The sequence below is a fragment of the Chiloscyllium punctatum genome, chromosome 4 (genome assembly GCF_047496795.1).
Source record: "Chiloscyllium punctatum isolate Juve2018m chromosome 4, sChiPun1.3, whole genome shotgun sequence".
NCBI lineage: Eukaryota > Metazoa > Chordata > Chondrichthyes > Orectolobiformes > Hemiscylliidae > Chiloscyllium > Chiloscyllium punctatum.
The window spans coordinates 89,000,789-89,012,617 of record NC_092742.1 but is presented as its reverse complement, the minus strand read 5'-3'; positions in this window follow the sequence as shown (position 1 = coordinate 89,012,617).

The following is an 11,829-nucleotide window of genomic DNA, read 5'->3' as shown; positions in this document are numbered from 1 at the left end:
CTTGCTTGTGTTTAAGTTTGTCATCAAGTAAATTAGAAATTATTAAATTTTTTTTTAGAAATCTTAACTCCATTTCCCAGCCTAGTTTTGAAGATGGAAAAGTATTTTTGTTTCCTGGAAGAGATTAAATCTGCTTTGTGTGTGTCCAGTGGTCAATCTCTTTTTCAGGGTGGTCAGTCTAGACTTTTCTTCTCATGGCGTTGACTGCTCAAGCTTGTTGCCCCCTATTACTGGTAGTAAAAGCATTTCAGAGGATTTCTGCGCAATATATTCCTGGGATGGAGGTGTCACCTTATAAAGAGGGGATGTTTAGACTGAGCTTGTAACCAATAAAGTTTAGAAGAATGACAGGTGACTTTATTGAACAAAATCAGATGCTGAAAGGACTCAAAGATGGATTCTGGGAGGATGCTTCCTGTTGTGAGGAGACCACAATTGGACACAGAGTTTATGAATAAGAGGACCCCCTTTAAAGATGTAAATAAGAATATTTGCTTCTCAGAAAGTCATTAGCCTGTGGAGTTCTCTTCCCCAGAAAGTTGTGTCATTGGATTTATTCGAGGTAGAGGTAGATCAATAAGGGAGTCAAGGATTAGATGGGAAGCTGGGGTTGAGACGTCAAATGAGAAGGGGAGTCGACGTTTCAAGTCAGAACTTCCCATCCTGATGAAAGGTTCTGACATGAAACATCGACTCCCCTTCTCCTCTGATGCTGCTTGATCTGCTGAGTTTTCTCAGGCACCACATCTTATCCACTCTGACTCTCCAGCATCTGCGATTCTTGTTATCTCTAGGTGGGCTTGAGACAACAATCAGACCAACACTTTGTCTCTTTGTCCCAGATTCAAGCACCAGCAAATTAGAGTTCCCTTTCTACCCGAACAATTTCTTACCAAATTCTGAGAAAATCTCACCCCGTAACATTTTATATTCCAGGAAAAATCACCCATGTTTACATAAACTTTACCCATTGTTTAACTCTTCAAATCCTGGAAGATGTAATATAAACCATGTTATCTAGTCAATGTTAAAATCTCTTTGCTTTAAATCCAAAGTGAAGCTAAAGAGAAATTATTATTTAAAAGAGGGATATTTGAAATTCCTGACTATGGGATTGATAGATTAAATTAGATTTGAATTTACCCAATCCAGGGAAAAGACCCTTTACTGTTCACCTTATTCATGCCTCTCATGATTTTGTAAGCATCCACAAGGTCACCTCTCATCCCCCTGCACTCCAGTGAAAAAAAAATCCCAGACTATCCAGCTTATCTTTGTAACTCAAACTCTCCAGTCCCAGCAACATCCTGGTAAATCTTTTCTGAAGCCTCTCCAATTTAATAATGTAGCAAAGGTGACCAGAACTTTACACCATACTCCAAAAGTGGCCTCACCAACATCCTGTACAACCTCAACACGACGTCCTAACTCCTATACTCAATGGTTTGGGAATGAAAGCATCCTGTCTATCGGTGACACAAATTTCAACGAACCCATAGGTCTCTCCAAAAATAAAAAATGCTGGAAGTCACAACAGGTTAGGCAGCATCAGTGGAGAGACAGCAACCTAACGTTTCGAGTCTAGACTCAATGTTAGCTTGCCCTCTCTCCATGGATGATGCCTTACCTGCTATGATTTCCAGCATTTTTTTTATTTTCACAACAGATTCCAGCATCTGCCGTAATTTACTTTTACTCTAGGTCTCCCTCTTTCGACAACACTATGCAAGGCCCTACCATTAAATATCTAAGTCCTGTCCTTGTCTGTTTTGCCAAAATGCATTATCTTGCATTTATCCAAATTAAACTGTTCCTGCCACTTCTCAGCCCATTGGCCCAATTGATCAAAATCCCTTTGTAATCTTAGATAACCTTCTTCACTGTTCACTATACGATCAATTTTGGTGCCGGCTACAAACTTGCTCACCATACCTCCTAAATTCTCATCCAAATTGTTTTATACAAAAGTGGACGTGACGCCAATCCCTGTGGAACACAGGTGATCAGTCCTAAAGAGAACCCTTCACCACCATCCTCTGTCTCCTACCGTCAAGCCAATTTTATATCCAGTTGGCAAGCTCTCCCTGAATCTCATCTGATCTAACTTAACGAATTAGCCTACCAACCTTTAGAGATGGGAGGGACACCACAGGGTGCCTCATTATCCCAGTTAATGTTATTTTGCTGTAAAGTTTGATAAGCTTCCATTTCAGTTTTCTAAGGTTCCACGGTTTGATTTTGTTTCTGTTACAGTGCCCCAATAGGGATTGGTTAACTTGATGAATGTTTCATTTAAGAGGGGAAACTAATTGGAACTTTTGAGTTGCAGCTTGTGTTCAGCAACAGGGCATAGAATCTGTGTGAGGGGGAGGAGGAGGAGGTGAAGCTGTTCCCAAATTACCCCGTTTGCTGTCTGGTGGTAAGGAAGGATAGAAGCCATGTACTAGTGAGCTTAAGGGGGCTGAATCCGAATTGAATAGCTCAGGCATGTGAAAGAGCTGAGTGTTTGTATCAGAGGGCCGAACTGTGAACAGGCTGCCATTGACTAGCCAGTTGGAAAGGAAATCGGGAAAACTATGCCATCAGGACTGACAAGACCCAATGACAGAGAGTTCATTGAAATGCACTCTGATTGTGTCAAGAATGTCCAGGGATTTTGGCTAGAGCGTAATTACCAGTGAAAATAACTTAAGAGCCAAATCAGTTGAAATGGAGAAGTGCGAGTCTTTTACATACTGGAGGGATGAGAGATTGCCACATTTATGCAGAAAGTTATGCAGTTAGTTGAGGCGTATCTTTGCAGTGTCAAATGTTCTTTAAAAAGTGCAATTCATCCTTTCAAGTGACACTCCACTTGTTGATTCACGTACCCAAGTTCATGTTCGTTTTGCTGACAGTAAAATACTTAAACGGTGAAATCTTACCTGCCAATTCCAATTGGTTGGAGTTGTTTGGAGGCTCCTTTTTAGCTTGTTCTCCATGGGGCTCATAACAGTGTTCAGAAAAGAATGAAGTTATAGATATTGCCCTGAAAAGATTACGATTCAGGAATATTTCATCTGACCACAGTTACAGCCTTTCAGATGTTACTAGTCAGATACATTGCCGGGCCGTGGTTATATACTTTGGCTATCAAACTTGCCATAAAATGGAACCAGACGTGAATGAATTATTCTGAAACAAAATGGAGTTTTTTTTTAAACTAGGTCTTGGCATTAATTTCTCACAACTTCCATGGGAAAAGGTGTTGGATGAGGTTTAAAATTAGCTGTCAATTCAACATCAGTTTTGTGTTACTACAGATTATAACTGCAAATTTGTGATAGACAGCAATACTTTAACTCTGTGAGTAATCAATCAGTTATACCCCAACAGGGCACATTGATTACAGTGTTTCATTCCTTTACGTTTGTTTTTAAAAGTGCACTTCTTGACCTGTTCTATGGTTTTTCTTTCCCCCCTTTGTGGTATGGAACATCATTGTTGATGGATGCTATACTCAGCCACTGTTTATTATTGGCATTTAGCACTAGACAGTCCATCAAGGCCCTATGATTCACAGCACACAGAGAGGTCATTCTGCTCATTGTCACAGTGATGGTCCTTTGCTAGTACAATCCAAATCATTTCCATTGCCTTGCTACCTCCCCAGAGCCTTGAATCTTTACCAGATTAATCTGTGTGAGAGCCTTCTTTCTAATTTCATGGTCTCAGTTGACCGTGCTTAACTAATATTACAGAGAGAAGTTTTTTTTGAAATTCTCTCATCGGTATGCACACTACCGGCTTGACCCTAATCACCCTTGAAACGTTGGTGCCCAGCATGTCTCTGAAACGGTTGTAGTCCATCTGCCATTTTGATTTTAGTTATCGGTAAGGTTAGATTAAGTTCTGCTATAACGTGTGTTTCATCAACGTGAATTGGTTACAACGTGATTGACAAATTGTGGAAGTTGTTTGGATCATGCGAACTTTCTGATGAACAGATTTAGTGATTTTCCATTCGCGATCTTCCACAGCATGATTTCCTACAGCATGAAGTCACAGAGGAACAAACGGTCATGTTATCGCAGAGTGAAGGCGGCGTTTGGTATGCTTTCCTTTGTTGGTCAGAGCATTGAGTACAGGAGTTGGGAGGTCATGTTGCGGCTGTACAGGGCATTAGTTAGGCCACTGTTGGAATATTGTGTGCAATTTTGGTCTCCTTCCTATCGGAAAGATGTTGTGAAACTTGAAAGGGTTCAGAAAAGATTTACAAGGATGTTGCCAGGGTCGGAGGATTTGAGCTATAGGGAGAGGCTGAACAGGCTGGGGCTGTTTTCCCTGGAGCGTCGGAGGCTGAGGGGTGACCTTATAGAGATATACAAAATTATGAGGGGTATAGATAGGGTAAATAGTCTTTTCCCTGGGGTCGGAGAGTCTAGAACTAGAGGGCATAGGTTTAGGGTGAGAGGGGAAAGATATAAAAGAGACCTACGGGGCAACTTTTTCACGCAGAGGGTGGTACGTGTATGGAATGAGCTGCCAGAGGATGTGTTGGAGGCTAATACAATTGCAACATTTAAGAGTCATTTGGATGGATACATGAATAGGAAGGGTTTGGAGGGATATGGGCCAGGTGCTGGCAGGTGGGACTAGATTGGGTTGGGATATCTGGTCGGCATGGACGGGTTGGACCGAAGGGTCTGTTTCCATGCTGTACATATCTATGACTCTATGACCTGTACATACAATTGACTTGAGAAGCTCATACAGGTTTATTTAACAGCTCAGGCTTTGACTTGCCATGATAGATAACTGTGAGCATCAAGTTTACTTCTGCTGGATTGCACAGTGCAGCTGGTCATGTGGTTTCACTGTTGACCTTGTTTCATTGGCATATTCATCTCTTGAAGCAACAAAGTAGTGGCACTGGATTTTGACCCAGTGACCCTGAAGGAATGGTGATATATTTCCAAGTCAGAGCGGTGAATGGCTTGGAGGAAAACCTGCAGCTGGTGGTGTTCCCAGATATCTACTGCCCCTCATCCTTCTAAATGTACTTGCTGTGTGTTTAGAAGAGGCTGCTGAAAATACTTGATAAACTCTGGCAGTACATCTCATTAAGGATACACGCTGCTGCTGTTGTGTGCTGGTTGTGAAGGGAGGGAATATTTGTGCAATCAAGCGAGCTGCTTTGTCCTGGATGGTGTCAAACTTGTTGGAGCTGCACCCATTCAGGCAAGTGGGGAGTGTTCCATCACACTCCTGACTTGTGCCTTGTAGATGGTCAGTTGTAGGCATCATGACAACATCAACATCTCATGACCATCCCCAGCTCTCTTTGAGAAGCTGCTAGTCAGCCTTGCACTTGAGTAGCTGCAGAGTCGAGAGTGTGGTGCTGGAAAAGCACAGCAGATCAGGCAGCATCAGAGGAGCTGGAGAATCAATGGACTGCTGCACTAGTCCACTCACATTGCTTTCTGTACTGAATTCTCGGATTATGGCCCATCAACCATGAGGAACTCACAATATAAGCCAAAGTTGGGCCTTGGAGAGGACTTGGGAGGTGGCTTCCCATGTGCCCCCTGCCCTTGGCTTTCTAGATGGTGAAGATTATTGGTTAATGAAGATTGTACAACTGCAGCCATGGTGTATTGGTGTTGGAGACAGTGATTGGTTCAATGAACAAGTAGACTGTTTTGAATTGGATGATGATTTTAATTTCTTTTTGGTGTTTTTTTGCTGCTTCCGTTGATGTAACCTAAGCGCCATTCATTGATTCAATACTCAGCAAACTTCTGTTCTTTCTCCCACGGGGAGAAAGAATACAGTGCTTAATTCCAGTCTCCCTGCGATAGGAAAGACATTAAACTTGAAAGCATCAGAAAACATTTACAAGCATATTTGTCAAAGTTGGAGGGTCTGAGCTATAGGGAGAGGCTGAATAGGCTGGGGCTCTTTTCCCTGGAGCGTTGGGAGGCTGACCTGATAGAGGTTTATAAAATCACGAAGGGATGGATAGGGTAAGTAGAAAGGGTCTTTTTTTACCCAAAGCAGGTGAGTCCAAAACTAGAAGGCATAGGTTTAAGGTAAGAGGGGAAAGATTTAAAAGTGATGTATGGGGTAACTTTTTCATGCAGAGGATGGTACGTGTATGGAATGAGCTGCCAGAAGAAGGGGTGGAGGCTGGTACAATTGCACATTTAAAAGGCATCATATGGGCCAAATGGAACTAGATTTATGCAGGATAACTGGTCGACATGGACAAGTTGGACCAAAAGGTCTGTTTCTATGCTGTACAACTCTATGACTCTACAAGGAGTATGGAATTAAACAATATGAGGCAAGCACTGTAGTGTTCCAAAAGGGAAGAATGGCAATCAGATGCCAATTGAGGTTAATGTAATATAAAGCACTGAACAAGGATTTCAATGTTGCCCTCTTTTTTTTAAAAAATGGCTTGTTCGGCCCACGTTGCCATAAATGCCTGTGAGTGTGGAGCAGATTTCAGTCCCCTTATAGTATGCACCCAAAGCCCATCACCAGTACCAGTGCCCAATAGACATGTCATCATTAATTGATCTAGGAATGATTTTTTTTAACAGCTCACCTTATCTACAATAATAGTCGATGACACAAGCGTGTATGGGCGTGGAAATGGAAGGCCACCCAACAGCTCATCAAATTGATGTGGCATCCATTAACAATAGATGATGGGTGAGCCGGGGGGGTGGAAGGGACGTGGGTTACACCTGAAACGTTGACTTCTCCACCTCCTGATGCTGCCTGGCTTGCTGTGTTCTTCCAGCCTCCTGCTTGTCTATTATAAAAAGGCAGAATTATTTGTAACAGGCCACCTTGCTGTTGAAAGGAAACTGAATAATTGGAGTCGAGCAATCGTAAGGTTGGCTGAATTCGCAACTGTTTCTTGTCGAACTAAATGCTATGAAGAGTCATTGATGTGAATGAAAAAGGGTTGACGTTTTTTTCTTGTTTGCAAAGGACAAGGCTCAGACGATGCCTTGAGATCTTCAGTGCCCTTGCTAGCTGTAATAGTTCAACCATTTACAGTGATTATTGCTCACTCGTCGCTTACATGTAATTGCACAAATAGATGATTCTCCCTCAGGAAAAGTATTCCTAAAAACCCATTAGCCCTGATGAGACAGATGGCTTAGCAATCAAACATGATTTATTGAACTGGAATGGGATGCTCCACACTTCTGGCAAAAGCTGTCTGGTTTTGCAGACATACTTAATAAAGCACTGGTGAGTCCTTAGCATGCAGATTTAAATCAGGCGTGCTTACTGAATCAGCGAGGACTGGTTAGTAGGTAATCTCTGGCAGACAGATTTTGTCCACAAGTTGAAGTTCTTCAAGTAAGATATCATTGACCTTCGAGGCCGAGAAGGTTAAAGGATGGTTCTTTGGGAGTGTGGAAAATTATGAGGGGTTGTATAAATCACTGACTAGTCTTCAGCTGGAGTATTACACCCAGTTTCTCACAGCTGTGCTTCAGAAAGGTGAGAGAGAGGGTGCAAAGGAGATTTATCAGAATGATAGACTTCAGTCAAAATGGAAAGACAAGAGAAGCTGGGATTGGTCCAAAGCCAAGACTATTAAAAGGGGATTTTAATAGAAGTTTTCAAAATTAATCAGAGTTCCAATTAAGTAGATAGGAGCCAACTGATTTCCATGACCGAGGAGTTCATAAGCAGGACACCAATTTTAAAATAGTTGGCAGAAGATGCTTGAGGGGTGGCAAGGGAGAGTGATAAAGGGAATTTATGCAGTGGGTTGTTCTGATCTGGAATGCACTGCCTGAGAAGCTGATGAATACAGAGTTGGTAGTTACATTCATTGGGAATTTGGATAATTTTTTAAAGAAGATAATACTATTGGTCAATCCGGGGTGGGAGGGGGAACTAATTTGATGGCTTATTCAAAAAGCTATCCCAGATACAATTGTTTTATTCTTATCCCTATACAGTTAAAATACAAACAAGAGAAAGAGGAATTGATATAACTTTAACTCTAGTGGAAAACGTAACAGAATAATAGACTACTTAACTGCTAATCAGCAACTGTTCCAATATAGAAACCTCCCATAAACACAGCCTTGGCTAAGGCAAATTCAGTTAGATAGATGATCTTGCATGCGGTGTTTCTCCAGTCCAGAAGGAAAGAACAACTCTGGTAGAGAGAGAACTCAAGCATTTTTCTGTAGCAGGGAGAAACGTATGGCTGCTTCAACATGCTGAAAGCCAAACTAAAACCTAGTCTGTGGGAACCTGACTCCACCCTCTCATGCTGCCTCTATTGTTGTAATTTAAAGAAAAAGGCCTCTCAAGCTGTTTACTTTACTGATGTGGAAGACAGGTTGTCACCTATGGTACCAAATCTCTACAAAACAAAAGGACTAAATGTACCTCTTAAAGCCACAGTATTGTCACAAGTCTTGGTGTGAGTTAGCACTGAGTGTGGCTTTGGACAAAGTTCTGGGAACTCAGTGATTCAGGGAGTTAGGTGATTAGGAGCTGCTCCTTTGCCTTTACTTTCTAACTTTTTCATCTTTCAAGGATTGATACTTATTCTACTGGATGGGAAGAAGCTTGCAATTCAGTGAGTTTCTGCCAAGCAATTTAATGTCTGTTTTATTCCTGAGGTATAAAATAGTAGAGGAACGAATGGTGGGGTTAATAAAAAAACTTTCAAATACGTAACAGCATAAAATAATCCAGCAGTGAATCGAAATGGCAGAATGGTGGTGGAGGGGGATGTGTGAAAGCTGTAGGGTGTGAGCATTGTGGATGCCAAAGTAATCCAGGCTAAATACATCTGCAGCAAGAGGTTACCACTCTAGCAGCTTGAACTCATTGGGATTTAGCTGGAGTCTGAAAATGTGGCAAATTACCTGGATACCTTGTGCAAGGAGGCAGTGAAATCAGAAATCCTTGTGCAAGGGACTTCTGATTGGGCCCGCAGTGAAGGATCACAGAGTGTGACTGCAAGCGAGACAAGTAAGGAAACCCGAAAGGCAGGAGGCTCGATCTGAGAATGTTTCAACTTGTGCAGATTAGAGGGGTCGCTGCAGGGTTGATGAACTAATTGACCATGACACCATAAGAACATCAGATCGAGAGGATCAGCCCTCAAGCCAGCTGAGCCATTCTGTAAGACCAGGGTCAATCTGTCACATGCCTCACCTCCTGTATTGAGTCAGCTCATTACCTCCTCTTTAAATACTTCATAATTTAGCCTCCACAATTCTATGGGGTAAAGAATTCCAGAAATTCCCTACCCTCAGAGAAGAAATTCCTCCATATTTCTGTCTTAAATGTGTGTCCCCTAACTCTTTAACTGTCTCCTTGGTTGAGAATCCCCCATTAGTCCAAACATCATTTTATCATTTCGCCTGTCAAGCCCCCTCAGAATCATGCACACTTCAATAAGATTATCTCTCATGCTTCCAAACTCTAATGGTTAAAGGCCTAACCTGTTTAACTGTTTTTGGTAGGCCAACCCCTTCCTTCCAGGAATACCTTCCAGGATTTTGGAATAATTGACAGTTTCTTGGTGAAATTTTAAAAAAATGACTGAACAGCAGACGCAACTGTGAGTATGATGGGCGCTGAGACAGAATTGACACCTGTCAGTGCTGGGCCATGCTGCCATGCCACATAGGGGTGGAGTTGGATTAACTGTTTGCACGCCAAGCAACCTTGTTACAGAGTCAAAAATTCTTCGGATCTTAGAACTTTTTGGATTTCAGGATTTCGGATAAAGGATTATGTACCTGTACATCCTTTCTTAAATAGGGGTCCCACAACTGTCCACTGTACTCCAGGTGTGGCCTCACCAACATCCTGTACAGTCATAACAAGCCTTCCCTGTGATTAAACTCTAACCACCAAGTCATATAGGCCAAAATGCCAATTTCCTCTTGAATATTGCTGCACCCGCCTGATAATGTTTTGTGTTTCAAGCACAAGAACATCTAAATTTCTCAGTGCTGCACTGTTTTTGGAATCTCTCCATTTAAATAATCCATTTTTGATTTTTCCTCCCAACATGCATGACCTCACACTTCTCTACATTAAACTCCATCTGACAAGATTTTGCCCATTCACTCAAATCCATTTACATCACGCTACAGATTCCTTCTGTTCTCATCACAGCATACCCTTCCACTATATTTGTATACTTTATACTCTGCCCCTTCCTCCAATTTTTACTTTTGACAGTAAATAATTGAGGCCGTAAAACTGGCCCTTGTGGTCATGGAGCAGGGTGGCATTCAAACGGGGGAGTGAAAGGCAGTGTAAGAGGTGGTAGGTAACGAGAGTGAAGGTGATTGATAATATTTTCCATAGCAAAGACCAGGACAGATGTGTTGACTGCCTGGAGCCATTTCAGAACATCTGTCCACAGCTGGAGAGGAGTTAAAGCAAGAGGGGGAAGATAGAGTCATAGAGATGTACTAGTCATCCATGCCGACCAGATATCCCAACCCAATCTAGTCCCACCCGCCAGCACACGGCCCATATCCCTCCAAATCCTTCCAATTCATATACCCATCCAGATGCATTTTAAATGTTACAATTATACCAGTCACCACCACTTCTTCTGGCAGCTCATTCCATGCACCTTCCACCCTCTGAGTGAAAAGGTTGCCCCTTAGGTCTCTTTTATATCTTTCCCCTTTCACCCTCTAGTTCTAAACTTACCCCACCCCAGGGAAAAGACTTTGTCTATTTACCCTATCCATGCCCCTCATGATTTTATAAACCTCTATAAGGTCACCCCTCAACCTCTGACACTCCAGGGAAAACAGCCCCAGCCTGTTCAGCCTCTCCCTATAGCTCAAAGCCTCCAACCCTGGCAACATCCTTGTAAATCTTTTCTGAACCCTCTCAAGATTCACAACATCATTCTGATAGGAAGGAGACCAGAATTGCACACAATATTCCAACAGATCTAGTCATCAGGAGTCCAAGCAGACACCAATGATGCAGGCAGGAAAAAGGACGAGGTTCTGCAAAGTCTGTGTGAGGTGCTAGGAAAAATTAAGAAGGGGAACCTCGAAGACCATCGTCTCTGGATGATTGCATAAGCCATTTGTAAATTGGTTCAAGGGCAAATAAGATGACAGAAGTGAACAATCAAAAGAACTGCAGATGCTGGAAATTGGAAACAAAAAGAGAAATTTCTGAAAAATCTCAGCAGGTCTGGCAGCATCTGTGGAGAGAGAAAGCATCGTTAATGTTTTGGATCCAGAGACCCTTCTTTAGAATTATCCTGAAGAAGGGTCACTGGACCAGAAACAGAATTCATACAATGTGGAAACAGGCCCTTCGGCCCAACAAGTCCACACCAACCCTCCAAAGCATATCCCACCCTGATCCATTCCCCTACATTTTATCCCTGACTAATGCACCTAACCTACACATCCCTGAACACTCTGGGCCAATTCACCTAACCTGTACATCTTTGGATTGTGGGAGGAAACCAGAGCACCTCAGAGTAAACCTGCACAGACACGGGGAGAACATGCAAACTCCACACAGACAGTTGCCAAGGCTGGAATCAAACCCGGGTCCCTGGCACAGTGAGGCAGCTGTGCTAACCACTGAGCCACCATGCCGCACCTAACAGTAGCTCTACTTTCTCTCCACAGCTGCTTGCAGACCTGCTGAGTTTTTCCAGTGATTTCTGATTTTGTTTGAAACATACATGAATGCATGTCTCAAAAGCTAGTGGAGGAGAAGTGAGTTCCAGTTCGTGAGGCTTTAGCACCAGCACTGGCCAAAGTCGGATCTGTACCATTAGAACTGGAGCTTGTGTCC